General features: G+C 38.3%; 1 protein-coding gene across 2 annotated transcripts in view; it reads right to left on the bottom strand.

Moving 5' to 3' along the window:
* Positions 1-21,806, bottom strand: part of COG5 (component of oligomeric golgi complex 5) — a 295,076-nt gene that overhangs the window by 194,382 nt on the left and 78,888 nt on the right. The window lies entirely within an intron of this gene.

The following is a 21,806-nucleotide window of genomic DNA, read 5'->3' on the forward strand; positions in this document are numbered from 1 at the left end:
AGCCTGGAAGGCTACAGTCCATGGGGTTGTGAAGAGTTGGACACAGCTGAGCACATACATGGTGGTAACGGGTTGGAAATTATGAGGCACAGGATCCTGCATGAGAGAGTAGTCAGAATGGGTTGTACTTTACCAGAATCTAAAAAACTGAGCAAAAGAGGAATGTGCCAAAATGATTTCAAAATGAGATAGGCTGGAAACAAGGAGGAGAGGGGAAGGGGAGGAAGAAGAAGAGCAGAAAGAGGAAGGTGATGGGAAGGAAGAGAGCAGCAGCCTAAGTTTGGTAAAGTGAACTACAAAGGGGAGAGACTATGGACGAGGGGACCAGAATAGAGGACTATGCTCTTGCTGGAGAAGAGTTCGGTTTCTAGGATCATTACCATCCACACACTACTGACCCTAAATTTATATTCTCAGCCCCAAACTCCCCACTGAATTCCCTTACTGAATCATCTCCTCTTGGGTAGCTAAAAGGTATTCCAAATTTAATTATGTCTAAGATGAACTGTTATCTCCCCCATACATCTGTTCCTCCCTCAGTATTCCCCATATCAGTAAAAAGCACCGTATTGTATTATTTACTTATCAAACTGCTCCATATATCATTCCTGTAATCCCCTTTAGAGTAAAAATGTGGCTGTGATATTCCTAGTTACGTTAGTCACTCAGCCATGTCCAACTCTTTGCAACATCATGGACTGTAGCCTTCCAGGCTCCTATGTCTATGGAATTCTCCAGACAAGAACACTGGAGTGGGTTGCCATTTCCTTCTCCAGTGGATCTTCCTGCCCCAGGGATCGAACCTGGGTCTCCTGCATTGCAGGCGAATTCTTTACTGTCTGAGCCACCAGGGTATTCCCAGAGGTTAGGACTATATCTAAGAGAAGAACTTTGATAAATACTTGTTTAAATTAATTACCAGATTAATTCTGTAAAGTCTTAATTCTAAACTCTTCCACAGAAATCAGTAAAGGAATTAAAACTTCTGGCAGCTACAAAATAGACTAGTTTTAGTTCTTCCTTCTGGTAAAATAAGCAAAGAAGAATGTGCATGCCTATGCTCAGTATGAAGCAGAGAGGAAAACAGGGTAGAAAAGTATGAAGAAAATAGATAAGTTTCCTTTATTAAGCGCACACACACACACACACACACAAACACACACCCGTCTCTTTCCCACACATCTCTCTCACACATACACAGTTATAAACTGACTGAAATATATTTGTGGCCATTATCATGATGGATGAGCCCAGAACTACCTTAACAAGATTATAGTCTTACAATACACAATTAGAGAGGAGAATTACCATGCAAACACTTTATTCAAAGCAGATTCTGGTAAGAAGAAAACCCTCGGCTAAAACCAACAGGGCTTTGCCATTAAGGAGGAGAAACAATTTACCCCACAGGGAACTAAACAGTGCCAGAATGCTACTTCATTTTCTTTTATCTTACCTAGATTTAGAGCCACCATCCTATTTTGCATCCCGGGTAGTTCAGCTGGTAAAGAATCTGCCTGCAATGCGGGAGACCTGGATTCAATCCCTGGGGTGGGAAGATCCCCTGGGGGAGGGCATGGCAACCCACTCCAGTATTCTTGCCTGGAGAATCCCCATGGACACAGGTAACAGGCAGGCTACAGTCCATAGGGTCACAAAGAGTAGGACACTACTGAGCGACTAAGCATACAACATACCTATTTTGCAGTTTTTCCATACCTGTCCTGATAACCTTCAAATGACCATATGATTGGATCTTAGGGAATGTTTAGTTGCTAATAAAGGGAATATTACTAGTCAATGCACCTATTTCCAACACCAAACTGCTTTTCTCTAAGTTCTAAGTGGTGACTTATAAAAACTTCAACATAGCCCCTTCTTTCTAGTCCCACCATCCCTCACTCCATCCTCAAAAGCTGCAGCTGCTGCTAAGTCACTTCAATCGTGTCAGACTCTGTGCGACCCCATAGACGGCAGCCCACCAGGCTCCCCCGTCCCTGGGATTCTCCAGGCAAGAACACTGGAGTGGGTTGCCATGTCCTTCTCCAATGCGTGAAAGTGAAGTCATTCAGTCATGTCCAACCCTCAGCAACCCCATGGACTGCAGCCTTCCAGGCGCCTCCGTCCATGGGATTTTCCAGGCAAGAGTACTGCAGTGGGTTGCTACTGCCTTTTCCACAAGAGCTAGGTCACGTCTAATCCTGAGTCTTGAAAATTTCTGTGGATTGACAAGCTTCTTCCTGGCTTCACCATTTGCAGGTATTTACATATCCACTTTATACCCTTTAAAAATTCAATCATCCCTCAGCTATCTGATTTTCATATTTCAAAATTCTTTACTTTCTCTCATCTACTTTATCACTTTTTGCATGCCTTTTCCTTGTGAGTTTCTTTCTTTTTAGTCCTTTATTGACATGTTAATGAATTTTAAGGAGGAGGCAGAAATAAAGGTGCACATTCAATCCACGATAGTTAAACAGTAATCTAGAGCTTACATTTTAGTCAACTAGAATACTAAACACTCTAACCCTAAATGTTTGCACCTTTCCAATTGCTAAAATCCTGATAAAATCCTATCTTTGGTGTTAATTACACATATCTTTTCTACTCTCCTAAACTGTAAATAATTTATCTTCTGAATTTTCACAGCATATTACTTGTATTTCTTCTGGCATTTACTTAAAACCATATGTGCTAAATTTTAATGACTAACGCTGAAAAATCTCCCCCACTGCCCAAAGTTATTCACTCACTAAAACATTTTAAATTCCATCAGTCAGAACTTTACTTAGCAAAATAAGTGAACTTCTAAAAATTCAAAATACTCCTCAAAATGATGTCTACCATTATATTACTTTAATAAGACTCTTTCCCTCTACACCAAACTATGACCCATGATCTGAGCAAATGTATTGTCCGAAATGTAAGGAAAAGAAACTTTGCACAATTTCAAGGACTGAGTCTCTGAAAAACGAAGGAGCAGGACATGGATAGTTTAGAATCTCTTCTGACTCCAGCTGGGATAGTTCTTCACTTTTAAGGGCTCATGTGTTAACCTGAGTCTGTCCAATCCCAAAGAAAGGCAATGCCAAAGAATGCTCAAACTACCACACAATTGCACTCATCTCACATACTAGTAAAGTAACGCTCAAAATTCTCCAAACCAGGCTTCAGCAATAAATGAACCATGAACTTCCTGATGTTCAAGCTGGTTTTAGAAAAGGCAGAGGAACCAGAGATCAAATTGCCAACATCCACTGGATCGTGGAAAAAGCAAGAGAGTTCCAGAAAAACACCTATTTCTACTTTATTGACTATGCCAAAGCCTTTGACGGTGTGGATCACAAGAAACTGTGGAAAATTCTTCAAGAGATGGGAATACCAGACGACCTGACCTGCCTCTCGAGAAATCTGTATGCAGGTCAGGAAGCAACAGTTAGAACTGGACATGGAACAACAGACTGGTTCCAAACAGGAAAAGGAGTACGTCAAGGCTGTATCTTGTCACCCTGCTTATTTAACTTCTATGCAGAGTACATCATGAGAAACGCTGGGCTGGAAGAAACACAAGCTGGAATCAAGATTGCCGGGAGAAATATCAATAACCTCAGATACGCAGATGACACCACCCTATGGCAGAAAGTGAAGAGGAACTAAAGAGCCTCTTGATGAAAGTGAAAGAGGAGAGCGAAAAAGTTGGCTTAAAGCTCAACATTCAGAAAACAAAGATCATGGCATCCGGTCCCATCACTTCATGGGAAATAGATGGGGAAACAGTGGAAACAGTGTCAGGCTTTATTTTCTTGGGCTCCAAAATCACTGCAGATGGTGATTGCAGCCATGAAATTAAAAGACACTTATTCCTTGGAAGAAAAGTTATGACCAACCTAGATAGCATATTCAAAAGCAGAGACATTACTTTGCCGACTAAGGTCCGTCTAGTCAAAGCTATGGTTTTTCCAGTGGTCATGTATGGATGTGAGAGTTGGACTGTGAAGAAGGCTGAGCACCGAAGAATTGATGCTTTTGAACTGTGTTGTTGGAGAAGACTCTTGAGAGTCCCTTGGACTGCAAGGAGATCCAACCAGTCCATTCTGAAGATCAGCCCTGGGATTTCTTTGGAAGGAATGATGCTAAAGCTGAAACTCCAGTACTTTGGCCACCTCATGCGAAGAGTTGACTCATTGGAAAAGACTCTGATGCTGGGAGGGATTGGGGGCAGGAGGAGAAGGGGACGACAGAGGATGAGATGGCTGTATGGCATCACCGACTCGATGGATGTGAGTCTGAGTGAACTCTGGGAAATGGTGATGGACAGGGAGGCCTGGCGTGCTGCGATTCATGGGGTCACAAAGAGTCGGACACGACTGAGCGACTGAACTGAACTGTCCAGATAATCCAGGATAATCTTTCCATCTCAAGGTCGATAATCTTATTCATATTTGCAGAGTCTCTTTTACTGCTGCTGCTGCTGCTAAGTCGCCTCAGTCATGTCCGACTCTGTGCGATCCCACAGACGGCAGCCCACCAGGCTCCCCCATCCCTGGGATTCTCCAGCCAAGAACACTGGAGTGGGTTGCCATTTCCTTCTCCAATGCATGAAAGTGAAAAGTGAAAGGGAAGTTGCTCAATCGTGTCTGCCTCTTAGCAACCCCATGGACTGCAGCCTTCCAGGCTCCTCCATCCATGGGATTTTCCAGGCAAGAGTACTAGAGTGGGGTGCCATTGCCTTCTCCCCTCTTTTACTAGGTAATGTAATATATTCACAGGTTTTGTGAAATACAACATGAACATCTTTCTGGGGCCATTATTGTGCCTACCACATCCCCAGAAACAGAGTGATTTAATAAATGCTGATGGCTTTAAACGTTTAGCTAATTTATTACACAACAGATAACAGAGAAAAAGTACCCTGAAATTACTAACCAGACCAACTAGTCCATTCTAAAGTAGATCAGCCCTGGGTGTTCATTGGAAGGACTGATGCTAAAGCTGAAACTCCAATACTTTGGCCACTTCATGGGAAGAGTTGACTCACTGGAAAAGACTCTGATGCTGGGAGGGATTTGGGGCAGGAGGAGAAGGGGATGACAGAGGATGAGATGGCTGGATGGCATCACTGACTCGATGGCCATAAGTCTGAGTGAACTCTGGGAGTTGGTGATGGACAGGGAGGCCTGGCATGCTGAGATTCATGGTGTCACAGAGGGTCGGACACGGCTGAGTGACTGAACTGAACTGATATTGATTACATATAAGGTGGTCAATATGTCACATATTTACATACACACATATACACCTTGGAGAAGGAAATGGCAACCCACTCCACAATTCCTGCCTGGAGAATCCCAGAGACAGAGGAGCCTAGTGGGCTGCCGTCTTTGGGGTTGCACAGAGTCAGACACAACTGAAGCTACTTAGCAGCTTAGCATATACACCAGGTCAAGCATTATGCTAACTATTTTTTCATATGTTATTTAACTTATGTCAATAATCATATATTATTATCTATAAAAAAGTATCAGTAATTGGTAGATTTAATTTCAGTTATTACAAATCCGAACTGCATTTATGACACCTATTTGTCTTTTGTAAAGTTTTAATTTTGATCATTTCAAGAATCAGATTTTTATTCTACGTACAAAGTCTTCAAAAGTAAATTTCCATAAATTTATCTTATTCTGACACCACTCATGAAACGCTTTATAGATGCACTTGACAACTGAAATGACTTTTCCATTGAAAGGGTCATATGGAAGTTATGCTTACACCTGTGTTCAACTGATCTCAGTGCCTGTGCCTTCTAAGTGCCTATGTTTTCTCTGTGGTCTTCTGTTCCTATATCCACCCCTTACATACGATAACTTTTCAGCAGTACAGCTTACTTCCACTCCCTTTGGGGGATCCAACTCCACACATCTTCATATTCAATCTCCAACTATACACAGAATTAACTTTCAGATCTGTACTTTATGCCCTTTTTCCCCCCCTGGGCTTCAAATCCACACATATGATTTCCTATTGGACACCTACATTTGGGTGTCCAACAAGCACCTCAAATGTAACAAGTTCCAGTGTACACTTAAAATTACCCCTCAAAAAACCAAGAGCCACAATCAGGGAGTAGCCCTGCTACCCAGGTAACTTGGCAAAATAGCCCTACTCCTCTCACTAAATCTCATTGCTCTGTGTCTCCTTAAAATGGATCCTACTACTGTGTTCCATCTTTAATACTCCAATAATTCTTACCACCATCAACTCCTGCCTAACATACTCCCTGTCACTCCCAATCTTCACCTTCTTATCCATTTGACATTGCCATCTAAAATCCAAGTCTGACCATGTTATTCTTTTTTGTTGTAATGTTATTCTCTTACTAATACTCAGAAGCCTTTACTGAAGTCATCATTGCTCTCCTGTAGAAGTTCAGATTCAAGGCTTGCAATTTACGTGACCATTTTTACTACTATCTGGCCTTGTCTCTCACTACCTTTCTCTTCCTCTCCTCTTCCTTTGTCCTCTCTTCCTCTAACCTCTTCTAGGAAAGGCTGTCTCTCTTGTCTGGTATGCTTTCACTAATCTGGCCCAGTACCCATTGCCTTGGTCTGGCTAATATCTGAATATCCTATGTCAGCCTATCCACTCCTCTGGAAAGCTTTCTCTGAACATCTTCCACCATATCACCACCCCTCTTATGATTCCACAGTATCTCATACTGGACCTTTAGCCCTGTACTTACTTTGTACCATCATGGTGTATTTTATTTGTCTTTCTTACTAAACTACAAACTTCTTATTGCTTCCCTAGAACTTTATGTACTATTTGACAGACAGAATGTATAAATAATATTTGTTAAATGTCTAGCTGAGTTATCAGACTTTCCTTTGGTGACTTTGATATCATTTAAAATAACTTCCTGAATAACAGTCCAGTCCAGTCTCCATGAATAAAAGTAAGAATTATAGCTCAAAGTACAGGAGTAAAATCTCTCTTATTAATATAGTACATTCAAAAGATATAAACGATAAGAACTTTAAGAAGTCCCTAGTTTTTAAATATGACTCTTAGGAGAGTTACTACATATAATATCATTAATGAAAATTAGACAAATATAAAGAACTAACCAAGATGAGACTGGGCAGGAGGGCAGGGCTAGGCTCACATATTAACTAAAGCACCTTCCAGGTGGCACTAGCGGTAAAGAGCCCACCTGCCAATGCAGGAGATGCACACATACAGAGTTATTCTAGCTAAATGGCTCCCTGAACATCAGGAACTCCAACATGGGTTTCATACGCTTGTCTCAATAAAGAAACAAATCAGTTTAAAGTCAAGGAATCTTCCAAGACAAGTAAAAAACATTTACAACCTAATGTGTTAAGTCATCTAATGTTTTCACAGAGCAATTTCCCCAGGTAACTTAAGCCTTTCACTGGTTTCCTTTCGAAAACTAGTGGAAACAACCATATTTTTAACTTAATCTGAAATATCTTCAGTACCTCACATGTTCAAAAAAAGAGCATAACAGCATGGCACACATGTTGATTCTACTAGTTTAAGAGCTCATCTGTGAGTCAACAGATTTAAATATCTGACACATCTATTATAACATTGGTAAATGTATTTCTTTATTCTAGACTCAAATACTCTCAAATCCAAGAGTAAGGTCAAACATGCATTTTAAAACATTAAATTATTATATTATGATTCCTTTCAGGTCACTCAACACTGTTCTTCAATTTTTAATAACTTAGAGTTATATTTACATATCTAAAACATCTAATTCAAAGCAAATTTTAGAAATTTACTCAAATAGATCAAATATTTGTAAACAGTGTTATTATACATCCATTAAAAAGAGGGAGGGACAGTAAAATTCAAGAGTAAAAGACTATTACAAAGAAAAATACAATCAAATAAGACAACAGCAAGCCATTAAAATTGAAAAGACACAAAGCATTGCCAAACTGTAGTATATATGACTGCAACAAAAGATAACAAATACACCTAACAAATACAAAGTCTTACTACAAAGTATAAATAACCACTCTATGAGGTAGTCACTTAATACAACAACCTAACATAAATACAGCCCTTGAAAGCTTAAGATGATTTCAAATCTTAATCTAACACAAAAAAATGACATGAAATCTGAAAAGTAACATCTACAGATGGAAGTCTAGTACTGTGCGTTTTACCTCTGGGAGTTGCAGGCTGAACTACGATTCTATTCTTACATTACAAATCTGTTGTGTGGGGAGCGGGGGAGGAATAACTGTGTTACAGAAAAAAGAATAGAACAAATTGTTGTAAGAACATGTAGTTTTTAAACGTGTCTTCATTCTTTATAAGTAACCTTATTCTTTAATGTTTATTTTTTACATTAATGGACTCATGTATATTTAAAACACCTAATGCCCTTTATGATTCTTAGCACGAGAATGAGCCAGAAGTCACTGCTAATTAACTCACATTACTGTTTTTTTAAAACCTGTAGTAGCATAAGAAAAATGAGGAAGGGATTCTTCTGTATTTTTTTTTTCCCTGTCATAAACCAAAACACCAATGCAATCCACTGCCAACAAGAGGAGAGAAGAGAAACTGGTGGGGACAGCAGCTGTGTTGAATCTCAGAAAGGACACGCGTTGGCAGGTTGTGAGGTGATGCTCGCAACACAATGTGCCTAGATCTAGTATGATTTCAAATGTTTTTAATAAAAAATTCTGTACTTGATGTTTTGCTTTTTAAAGAACTAAATTCCTACCCATAACAGAACATTTTTGCTTCAGATGTTCTAATCTATTAGTCTCATGTTGTCACTGGGGGAGCAGGGAGGAGCTGTTAATTTACAAAATGAAGAAAAACATGGCCCAAATCAACCCAGAAATGAGTATGTACCATAAAAACACCTTATATCTCTATACTTTATGACCATGTAAAAGCAAGCTTTTTATATTTGCAATTTAAGTTCAACTAAAAGTACCTAAGATAAACTGTTCCAATGGTTTGGATTTTTCCCTTAAAAATCAACATTTTAATATATAAATTCAAACCAGCAGGATAGATAGCAAATATGCACATACTAATTGAGTACAGTTGGAAGAACGAGGGAAGATAACATGTATGAGAGCAAGATGGAAGGAGATATAAATGAACTTGGAAGAGGATGAAACAGGAAACCACGTAGTAGGTTTAGGCTTAAATGAAAGAATAATAGCATAATTATTCTTCATTTGACACAGAATGAAAGGTAGACAAATAACTGAAGACCTAGGAAGGCTTTTAGATGGACGGAAGAAGGTGACAAAGTTCAAGTCTCCTTTTTTTTTTTTTTCCCAGTGAAGAAGTAAGGTCTTTTGGTAAAAATGAGGCAGAGGGAAAAGTTCCTTGAACAAAGTTGTCGTGGTTCATGTCCAAAGTGATCAAACTAAGGCCCATGGGCCAAACATATAATGGGTTTTTGTTTTTACATCTTTAAAGAGTCAGCAAGAAAAAAAGAATACATATTACAGACTGTATGTGGCTCCAAAAGCCTAAAATATTTACCATCTGGCTGTTTACAGAAAAAATATCAATCCCTGGTCTATCTAATAGCACCTGTGAAAGTGGGGAGATGACTATAGAGATTAGAAGACAGAAATTTGCAAAAGCATCAATCTCTATAGCTATGTGATCTCTTTTCCAGCAGTGTTATCTTCTTCTCCAACAGGGAAAAAAATTAACAGAGGCACTTATGAAAGAAAATTGTGCAGGAGAGATATCTTAAATGGAAAGAATGGAATTATATGATACAAAATATTATCAGCCTATAATTAAGACTATAATTTAAGAAATTAAGCATGAAAGTAAAAATCAAAGATTTTAATAATTTTAAGACCATGATAAAAGGAATGCCACAAGACAGTTCATAATCAATTGCTAAAAGAAAATTCCATGATAATTAACATTTAAAACAAATTTAGAACTTCTGCTTGCAAGCTAAAGAGTAATTAGTACAAGGCTTACCCTAGCAACTAGAAAACAGGACAAAATTTACGAATATACTATCTTCAAATATTGGACAACAGCAAATGCAAGACTGTAATTCCTGGAAACAAATGAAATGAAATAATGATCGAGCCTTTCTACCTAAATACACTTCCCTCTACAACACAAGAGAAAACCCCGGTGGAGTACAATGGGTCTAGAGAAGCTGAAGGGATGAATCTGAGTTAAGGAAGGCTGAGGCAGCCAGAAGCTGAGGCAGAAAAAAATAAGCTCAGCAGAGAGACAGCTCCAGAAATTTCTATATAGGGCTTCTTGAATATTCAAAGGAATATTGTGCTATGAATATATATGGTAAGACTCAAAAAGGTCAAGTGAAGAACTATTAGAAAATCTGCAAACCAATCAACTCTACGGGCTCCAAAGAGATATTTGAACAAGATATTCCAGCTTGGAAAGCCAAAATGAAAAGACATCACTGAACACAGGCGAATTCATCACAAAGCTACGAAGGATTATGCCTTAGTGGTAAGGGCAAACAAATTTCCAATACTGATAATGAAAGAGAAAGTATCAGTACGATCCCACAAATACTAAAATATGAGAAAACGTTCCTCACATGATCCTCAAATGTTCCTTTAAAAGTTCCTCTAAATGTTCCTTTAAAGGTTCTCAAATGTTTCTTTAAAGGTTGCTCTAAAACTGCCTCAATATAGCTTAAAAACAAACCTCTAAAGAATTAAGTTGATCCATAAATAACCTGACTACCTGAAGGAACAAAATACACCATTCACTAAAAGAAGAAAACAAAATCCATTTGCAGTGTTCAAACACAATGGCCAGTATCCAATCAAAAAGTATTAGAAATACCAAGATGCAAAAGAATGATGAAATTAAGCGATAAAGATATTAACATACTACTTTGATTATGTCCACAGGTTTTTTAAAAAAAAATATGAACACAATGAAGAGAAAATGGAAACTATAAAAATTGATCAAATAAAACTTTTAGAGCTGGAAAAAAACAGTATCTGAACTGAAAAATTCACTAGAAGAGCTCAATACAGATCAGACACTACAAGAGAGAAGACCAGTGAACCTGATGAAATCAGAGCCAGCAAAACTACCGAAACTAAAGCTGCAAAATATAAGCGAACAGAGCCTTAATAATATGTGGAACATCAGTATTCTTGCCTGGAGAATCCCCATAGACAGAGGAGCCTGGCGGGCTACAGTCCATGGGATCGCAAACAGTTAGACACGACTGAGCGACTAACACACACACCAAGGGCCAAAAATCATGTTATCAGAGTCCCAGAAGAAAAGGAAAGATATAAAAAATAAAAAGTACTTGAAGATTGGCTTTTTTTCAAATCTTATGGAAAAAAACAACAAATAGCAAAAACAGCAGCAACAACACAAACCCAAGAATGTAAGCAAACCCAAAAGAAGGTAAACACAAAGAAACTACACCAACACAAATCACAGTGAAACTATGAAACAATGAAATAAAAAGAAAATATTAAAAATGGCCAGAGGAAAAAAAGACAAATTACATAGCAACGTACAAAGGTAAGATCCATCACAGACCTCTCATCAGAAATTATGCCTAAAAAAAAAAAAGAAAGAAATTACGCCTACAGGAAAAAAAAGAAATTTTTAATGACAAAAGAAAAAAGTCAGTATAGCTCTCTATGTAAAATGAAAATAAGTAAAAAATGAAGACAGAATAAGAACCATAAAAACACTATTCATTAAGAAAATGAAGCCGAAAGCTGGCTATTGAAAAGATTAGCAAAACTGATAAACTTCTAGGCAAACTGACCAAGAAAAAAGAAGATACAAATTTTCAATATTGGTAATGATCAGTACAATGGTATAAATATTAAAATATGAGAAAAACAAATCAATGTCAATAAATTTGACAAATCAAATGATACAATACTTTACTTGAAAGATACTTATCACCAAAACAGACAAAAGAAAAATAGAAAATCTGTATCTATTACCTATTAAATCACTTGAATTTATAATTAAAATCTTTAAACAATATAAAACCTCCTGGCTCATATGTTTTCTCTCCTTGTTCCGTTCAGTCACGAAGTCGTGTCTGATTCTTTGTTACCCCATGGACTGCAGCATGCCAGACTCCTCTGTCTTCCATTATCTCCAAGAGTTTGCTCAAATTCATGTCCATTGAGTTGGTGATGCTATCAAACCATGTCATCCTCTGCTGCCCCCTTCTCCCTTTGCCTTCAATCTTTCCCAGGATCAGCATCTTTTCCTATGAGTTGGCTCTTCACATTAGGTGGCCAAAGTACTGGAGCTTCAGCTTCATCATCAGTCCTTCCAGGGAATATTAAAGGTTGATTTTGTTTAGGATTGTCTTCTCTATTGAATTCTATTAAACAATTAAGGGAAAACTAGCACCAATCTTCAGAGAAGGCAATGGCACCCCACTCCAGTACTCTTGCCTGGAAAATCCCATGGATGGAGGATCCTGGTAGGCTGTAGTCCATGGGTTCGCTAAGAGCCGGACACGACTGAGTGACTTCACCTTCACTTTTCACTTTCATGCGTTGGAGAAGGAAATGGCAACCCACTCCAGTGTTCTTGCCTGGAGAATCCCAGGGACGGGGGAGCCTGGTGGGCTGCCGTCTGTGGAGTCGCACAGAGTCGGACACGACTGAAATGACGCAGCAGCAGCAGCAGCAGCAGCAGCACCGATCTTACATAAATGGTTTTAAAACTAAAGGAAGAGGAAACGTTTTTCAACTCATTATGAACCCAAAATTATTATCCTGATTCTAAAACCAGACAAAAAAAATACAATAAAAGAAAAAACAAACCAAATCCCTCATGAACATACAGGCAAAATACCTTGTCCAAATAACTATAAATAAAACCATGCAATTTCTAAAAGGGTAATCTACCAAGTACAGTCATTACATTAATCTATATGACCATGGTAAATAGCTGCCAGGAGAGCTGAGGTAACAAGGTAACCAACCAACCAACCAACCAACCCAAACTCTAAGGAAAAACAGGTGCCCTGTGGGAATAAATATAGACATGAGCACTTGAGTACCTCGAGAAGACAATCCTGGACACCATTAAGAATAATTCAGCTAAAATCGTTAATAAATTCCTAAAGGCTGAGTGTGTGCCAGCAAGAAAACACAGAACCCATGGAGACCACAACTCATTCACAAGTTCTTCAGAGCCTCACCAGGTTTGCATCAAAGAAAAAAAAAAAAAAAGGCCAGGTGCAGAGTGAGAGGTCTAAGAAAGCATCCCTCATGCTTGGAATGACAAGGGCAGCTAATGAGAGAAAGGCATGAAGTTGAGACTTGGTCCTTTCTTCCATCTCTAATATAAGGGAAAATAAAAGCCTAAAACAATTGGGGTACAAAAAACCTCTCATTTTCTGAACATTGTTGAAAATATATTCGAGGTAGGAAAAGGAAATATAGCAAAAAAAAATTACTTTCCTAGGGGAGGAAAAAGCAGATATCTTGCTGTTTCTGATAATAGATCCAAGTGGAAATGACAGCTATTGGGATGTACAGACTCCAGTGACCAAAACTGACTGGTGGTTGCAATTTGTTTCCACAGTTTGCAGTCCCAAAGAAACATGCTTTTAACCTATCTTCCAAGTGGTGCTATGAAGGCTATGCTATAGGCAACAGCCTAGGAGTCAATAAAAATACAGTGTTAATCAAGAGGAGCACTGGCCAGAGCTATGAGAGTGGAACAGAGTAGCCATATCCAGTCTCAGTTTTCTGGAGCTGGCACTGAGGTTAAACAGCTGCAGCAGCACGATGAATATCATCAGCTTATAGCTTGGCCGAACTTTCAGTGAACCAGGCCCATGTACTTATAGGAACTTCTGTGTATCAAGGGCCCCAGGGAACGAGTGCTTTGCTTCAGGTGGTGGATTGAAAGAAAAGGTTTCCCCCAAAAGGGTTCACTTCTATTCCTTTATGTAAAACCAGAAGTACACTAAGCCCAGGCCAGCTGCACCCTTGAACAAACCACTCTCATTTGTTTCTTTCAGTTAAGTCTATTGGACCCTTTCCTTGTTAGCTGTCAACTCTGAGTTAACCTACCCCCAAATGGTGACAGTGGACCAGAGAGTCACAAGGCAACTATGGGTCAAGTGTCTGGTTTTAACAAGACCTTAAGCAGTAGGACTGTTCAAAAGAGGTATACTTGGCAGCTGGGTAAGGCAGGTGGCACTGCTGTGCTGAGAAATGGCCTGAGCACTTTAGCAGCCTCAAATTCTTAAACTAAAGCTAAGGTTTTTTTCTTTCCTCCTAGGATGATACATTGTGCCACATCACCAGGGAGGGCATCATGCAGGAGTCCATGAATGGGCCAATCTCCTATGAATTTATGAACACTCACAACAGGAGAACGTGAAAAATGTTAATACCAAATACACATTTGGCAAAGGAAGCCAGAACAACATACACTAAACAAGACCAGAGGCTCCACCCACACTTTAGCTTTTCTTCAATTTGAGTGTCGTTGTGCCCCCCCACTCACACACACTCAGCACTGTGCAGAAACACAAACCAAGGAATTAAACACATACACAAAAGAGACTATAGCCTCAGCTGCCAGGAGACATTACCTTCTGACCAGGAGTAGGCGGAGTACAGGGCAGTGGAGGAGGCCAGCTTGTAGAAGCAGCCTGAGCTGGTGGGAGGCTTTTCTTCTGCTTGGCTCCTCACCCCAGAAATACCGCCTCCTCCCACCTACCTCAAAACTTTGAAGCCCCTGAGCCTAGGGGCTGTCAATTTGCCCATGTGCACACTGTGACAGCTCCACCCTGCAGTTCTCAGTGCTCTCAGCCTCCCCGCCACCTACTGTACTTTCTCCCCCACAGGACTGGGTTGGAAAGTGCTTGGGCACCTCTATCCAACAGAGCTATAAAAGTTTGAGTCTCTCCCCGCTCCCTGAGGTCCCTGCCACACTTGGTGTCTACTTTAAGCGGCTGAGGTTGGAGTCGAGGGGGAAGATGAATCGAAGGGCACAAAGGGAAGAAGTAGCTCTGCCCCCTAAGACTTCACAGCTACATTCAATTTCAAGTGGCTGCCTACCTAGACTCAACAAATGAACTTAAAATGTATTAAGTTTACCCAAAGCTCTGTTCTCATTGCCGGCACCTTTTATTTTAGCTTTAGGGAGCCCTTAATCAGCAGCTACAGCTATATTGCCTTTTGTCTAGGCCGAGAGGCTTGCTGCCTCATTGATATAATATTCTTTCTTCCTACAGCTTAGAGCCTGAGCAAAAACCAAAGGACCATTTGGGCAGCTTTGTTTAGTTCTCTCGCTGCTTAGCCTCTAAAGTCTCCTTAACAGATAAGACAGTAGTGCCTAGCCCACCACTTAAACAAGAGCATGTGCTATCAGATCTCATACTCTCTAAACCAGCCCACAGGGGCCCTTGTCTCCTCTTTTGTAGGAAGCCATGTTTCAGTCAACATTATGCTCTTGTTCCCAAAATTGTCAAAAATCATGAAAGGTCTAGATTTTACCCTATTTTCAAGCTATGAAAGCTAGCTTGTTTCTGTCATGTATGCTGGCAGAAAACTTAGGATGCCTGGATCAGACACAAAGGACTCAAAACACAGCAAGCAGCATGAGGGATCATGTCACTGACAGTTCACCTTCCCATCCAAGTCTTCCCGACAGAGTAGCCTAGGCAGATACTCTGGATACAGTGGGATTGCATCACAGCCAAAGAACACTAAGCTGGACAATTTACCATTTTTATAACAAGCAGAAGAAAGTCTGCTCTTTGCGGAGTTATTATTGCATCACTTAAGGATGCTAGCTTCAAACACAACTCCTTGATCTTTGAGAAATGGATCAAGGAAAGAACAGTCAGGTCTTTTCATTCTTAGTATGCCCAGCAACACCAGCATGTCCTAGGACCTTCAGGAATGCTCAGAGCCCATGGCAGATTCTTTCTCCTAATATACTTTTATAAAATCTAGTAACAGATGTCCTACACAACATAAGGCAAGATAAGAAATAAAAGTTATACATGGTTCAAAAGGGAGTCAGCTTTCTCTATTTGCAAATAATGTTAACTGTCTATATAGAAAATACCATGCAATTCACAAAATAATTTCTCAAGACTAACATATGAGTTTAGTAAATTTGCAGGACACAAGGTCAATATACAAAAAATAACTACATTTCCCAATACTAAAAAAAAAAAAAGAAGAAGAAGAAGAAATAAGCAAAGGACCCATTACAGAATAGAAGAGGGGATCTGCCATAGCTTTGCTAAATATAGCATCTAGTTAACTGATTTGGTTTCAGAACACAGAAATGAATTTGATTCTGTATAACCTACAGAATTACAAGAATATGTGAAGCAGCAACAGGGAAAAAAAAAAAGAAACCAAAGTGAAAAAAAGCACAAATATGTTTGTGTAATTCTTTGGTTGAAATATAAGAGAAAACGTCAACAAAATCCATAATATTTAAAGAGGCAAAAAGGGATACAGGCAGTGAAAAGAGTAAGCCAGAAAACTGGGTCAGAGGTGGTAATGATTTGGACAAGGCCTCCAAAACAACATGCCAACAGTAGGACAACAGACGGAGATTAAAAAGTAGTAATAATCACAGGGTCCAAAATCAAGGTTTGGATGAGAAAAACAAAAAAGAAATGCCACATATTTGTTTTTATAATAGATGCTGGCAAATGACTTACAATTACATATTGTGAAAAATAAAAATGAAAAATTGAAATGCCCAACTTAGGTGAAGTAGGGAAGGATGGGAAAGAAGGCTTTAAGGAGGTTTTTCAGTTCAGGTATATAATTCTGATGCATGTACTTTATTCAATTATAATCAGTTTTCAATTATCCTCCTTTGTAAGTAATGAATCACCAATATTGTTGACTTTCTACTACCCTGGTTACTCCTCATTTGATGGGGAGTTTTCAACAGATGGTCTATTTCTATTTTTCTGATAAAACATTTGCTGTGAAAGAAATTTAAAGTTGAGAAGCCAAATGAAAATTTTGAATTAGCTGTATACTGAAATAATTGTTTCTACCTTGGCCTCCAATATTAGAGAGTTGAGAGTTAGCCACATTAAGTATTCGCTGAAAAGTATTTTTGAAACAATACAACTTAAAAGTGATTTTTCAGCAATTAGAAACTGCTATTGCATACATAAAGGCCACAGTGACACCAAGTTCTGTGAAAGGCAAGGGGAAAGTGGGTCGCCCCATAGCTTCAAAGTCTCAAAGGAAAAGACTCCTCTTCCCAAAGAAGATGAGGAACCAGAAAGTCCTCTGGAAAAGAAAACATCGTCAAGCCTCCACCTGAGAAATCCAGGGATGAAGGGTCTGAAGATGAAGCCCAGTCTGGGGAATATTAAAAGTGATGATGGTTTGGGGAGATATTTTATTTTTAAAAACAGAGAGAAAGAGAGAAAAGGAAAAAGAAAAAAAAAGGGAAAAATAAAGAAAAGCTACTTAAGATAGAATATGGTTTGACTCATGCACTTTCAATGCTTTTTTCCCCTCGTTGAAAATAATATTTTCTTCTTCTTCTTTTTTTTTAAAGAAAACCATTGTGTGTTTAATTTACCTTTTTTGTCTCCGGTCTCCTCTTCGTCATGATCACCTTGTCCCTCTCCCCCTTTTCTCAATGAAAGCCATGTTAAATTAATCACTGGATTGACTGCTTCATCTTTTTATTTTTAATGGAGGGTATGCCACAGTTGTAAAGCAATAAGATTTGAGGTAAACACTATGAAAATTTTGCTTTTTGCTAAATGGTAGCAAGTTGAATGGCAATCAAAAAATGTAGAAGGTTTTAGTTAAAAGTTATTGCTTCTTTCTCTACCTGAATTAAAAAAAAAATCAGATGTCATCTAATCCAAGTTTATATTCTATATACAAACATATGGATGTCTAAAAAAATCTTGACTTTAAACTTCCACTAATGGGGCAAGTAGAATAAAAGATGAATTCTGAACTGCTACTAAAGGTATTCATGTTTTTTTACTGTAGAGCAGGGCAGGGAATTGAGGTTATCTGTTTGAGAACATAGATTTGTTTGTTAGTTTTTAGTTTCATCACTTGTAATCTCTAGCAGACTCAGAGCCAGTGATCCTTTTATTCTGCTACAGTCTTTACAGAATTTTTTTAAAAAGCAAGGGCCGCCAAAACTTAAATCTTTCCTGATTTCCTATTTCATTCTCTAGTGGTTCATGTTTTTAAATATATGTAAGTGCACTGGAGAAGGAAATGGCAACCCACTCCAGTGTTCTTGCCTGGAGAATCCCAGGGCCGGGGGAGCCTGGTGGGCTGCTGTCTCTGGGGTCGCACATAGTCGGACACAACTGAAGCGACTTAGCAGCAGCAGCAAGTATCTATTCTGTTTCTTGGATGAAAAATTTTACCAAGGATCAAAAGAAGAAACCCTAGAATTAAAATGGAGGGATCTATATATCACAGTGGATTTCTTCTCAAACTGACGTTAAAGTTTTAAGCAAAATAAAGTGCCAGTTAATCTGAAACTCAATCACAAGGACTTGAGATTTTTGCTTTATGAAATCAGAGAACTGAAATTCTTTTACACCATAAATATGCATTCAGAGTCCATGTACCATGCTGTTTTTATTTAGGGAAAGAATGCTTTCCTGTCAGACCCCATTCTTCTCATTTCTTGGTAGAAACATGGTATGGTGTGCATCTCTTGACTTTCTGCTAGTGCACAGGACACTACTGCACAGCCCACTCGCAGTGCCTACCAGCCCTGTTCTAGGACATGATTTCTCCCGGTTCTGTTCTTCACTTACTTCATATCTTGTGCTTGATGGGAGTATGTGAAATGCTGCTCTGACACTATTCAATTAGCGTTTGTCTTTATACCAGTGCCCTTGCTTACTGCATGTGTTGCTAACAGCAGCAGTTTAAGGGGCTCTGCAAGGCTGAAGAAACCATGCATTCAGGAGGCTGGTGTGTAGTTGATAACAGACCAGTTACATGCCTTATGAAGGTAGTCAGGAGACAGATCTGTAGGTTTGCTTCTCTACATTCTGATACCATGAGCTAATGGGAATAAGGTTTAGGGGGTCTTAGTGTGCTAACGGGTTTCCCAGGTGGCTCAGTGGGTAAAGAAACTGCCTACAATGCAAGAGACATCAGAGATATGGGTTCAACTCCTGGGTTGGGAAGATCCCTGGAGGAAGGCACGGCAACCCACGCCAGTATTCATGCCTGGAGAATCCCATGGACAGAGGAGCCTGGCGAGCAACAGTCCATAGGTTGCAAAGAGTCAGACACAACTGAAGCGACTGAGCACAGCACATTGCATACATACTTTGCAGACAGTTTCAAAGCACCATCAGTTGTGGTTAATTCCAACATTTCACAAAACTGAGTTTTTTACTTATAATTTCAAAATCATCAAAAATTCTGCAGCATCAGAACCAGACAGAAGCTAGATAAGAATGATCTGATATGAACGGTAAATTTAAATGCAAACAGTAAATTACTCTCTCATACTCAAAGTTGTCCAAACTTAAGGAAGCAAATATATAAAACTAGAAACCAAAGACCCTCATATCAGGAATTTTAATTCCTAAACTAAATAAAAATCAAAATGCTTTTAAGCAAAAGAAAAACACAATTTGTGAAAAAGGATTTTAATAGAGCTATTTCAAGGTTAGATTCATATCTGTTGCTTAGTCATTATTAGGAAAGTTAAACTGCCTTCCAAGGTTATTAATTAACTAATTAAGTAATCTATAAAATGATTTTTACAAAATTTTACAGATTTTATGTTTGGTGTTAAATCACTAATTGCAGCATTTTTCAAAATTAATATCCTACATGAACACAAAAAATATTAAAAACAAAACTGTGAAAGTCTGTTTCTATGGAAAAAAGAATCCTGTAAATTCTGACATTTATATTTGATGTTCATTTTTTTTTCATGAAAAAAATAAATCTGATTTTCAATCCAGGAGTTTAGATATTTTCTTCTTTGTTAAAAACAAAGGAATTTAGAATTATCCTGCTAAGAAATCAGAGAACCTTATATTCACCAAACCAATTTGTGGTTTTTAAAAAGAAAACTGTAGGGGAGAGTCCTGGTGGCTTAGTGGTTACAATTTCAGCCTTCACTCTTTGGCCCAAGTTCAGTCCCCGGTAGAGGAATTGAAATGCCACAAGCTGTGGGGCACAGCCAAAAAATAAAATAAGAAACAGGAAACTATATCAAGCAATGTATGCAGTAAGAAGTAATTATTACTTGCAGTATCTTGTGTATCCCTAACCACAAGTCACAGGGAATAAAAAGTGTTGTCTAGACCTGAACTTTCTTGCTGCCATTATGTCTTAGAGAGATTCCAGAATTTATGTTTTTTTCAAAATAGTCTGAGTATAGCTTAGAAATACTGTCTCATAGAGAGCTAAACAAAGCATATAAATAAACGTTAATTTAAAAAGTTAAAGCTATATGGTGACACAGAGAATGTATGACTTGAAAGTCATGTTAACTATTCAGTAGTGACTAAACCCAAATCATCCAATTTTAAGCCAAAAGAACCCTCAGAAATTTTCCAAAGAGAGAAGGCCAGCTATATTCAGTTGGAGGGGGGTTTGCAGAGTTCCAACATCAGCTCTACTACTAACTTTCTTTTCATGTCATTAAACTTCCCCATGCCTTTGTTTCCTCGACTTCATGGTGATATTGTGAGGACAAATATAAACAAATACTTCAATTCTCTGGCAGGAAAGCCTATATGTATTCCAGCATGTTAGTAAACTTCTTAGCTCTACCATAAGTTTCAACTGATGCTACCTTTTCTATGGTTTTAGGTTTAAGCTTCAAACAACATTGCCTCTGTGTGTGCACGCCTGCACAATCTTTCAACACGGCTGTCTTTCTAAGATCCTTTTCTCCAACTTTCAAAATGCACAAAAAGTGGCACAATATTTTAATTTTTATCATTACCAATGTTCTGCCATCCAAAGCTGTGCAAAAAACTTTAGAAATTCACAGCAAAATTTTTCTACCACATTATTCTCAACTTCTATGGAAATCCAACTCACAATCCACATATTATTTAGCCAGCTCCATGTGCAGCTTAAACACTAGCAATGGAAGATTATTAAAATGTAAACTGACTTTCAAAATTATAAATAATAATTACAATTATAAATTAAAAACCTAGTAGACATTTTCTTTAAAATGTAGATCATTAATATTCCTAAAATAATGGAAGCAGGTAATCAATATTCTAATAATTCAATGATTTGAAACATGTCTGTTTATTGAGATACATAATCCAGTCATATTATATATTCGTCTAAAAAAATAGTTTTCCTCAATAAAATGTGTTCAATATTGAAAACAGAAAATTATTCAGTCTGACACGTCTTAGCAGTTGAATAACCTAAACTAATATAAATTTAAATTTAAATATTTTAAGTTACTTCCATCGTTGCTTTTAATTCTTTTGACAGAATATCCCAAAAATAATTTAGCTTTGTAACTTATGAAGATACATAATTAACTTCCTTTACCAATATATTCACCCAATAACTTTAACATGCAGCTGCATATAATATTAAGGTATAGCAATCCACTAAAAGAACACGTTAAAAACAGAAACAATCAGTTGAAACTAGATACAATGGCACATGACCAGTATGTATCTACTGAGCAAAACGGGTTACCAGAGGTGAAGGTTGAGTAGTAATAACAAAAGTAATACAGGTGATTAAATCTTTACATACTTTTTAAAAAATAGCAATGGAATTTTAAAGAATATTTGTAGG

This window comes from Oryx dammah, unplaced genomic scaffold (assembly GCF_014754425.2).
Source record: "Oryx dammah isolate SB20612 unplaced genomic scaffold, SCBI_Odam_1.1 HiC_scaffold_18, whole genome shotgun sequence".
In the NCBI taxonomy this organism is placed as follows: Eukaryota; Metazoa; Chordata; class Mammalia; order Artiodactyla; family Bovidae; genus Oryx; species Oryx dammah.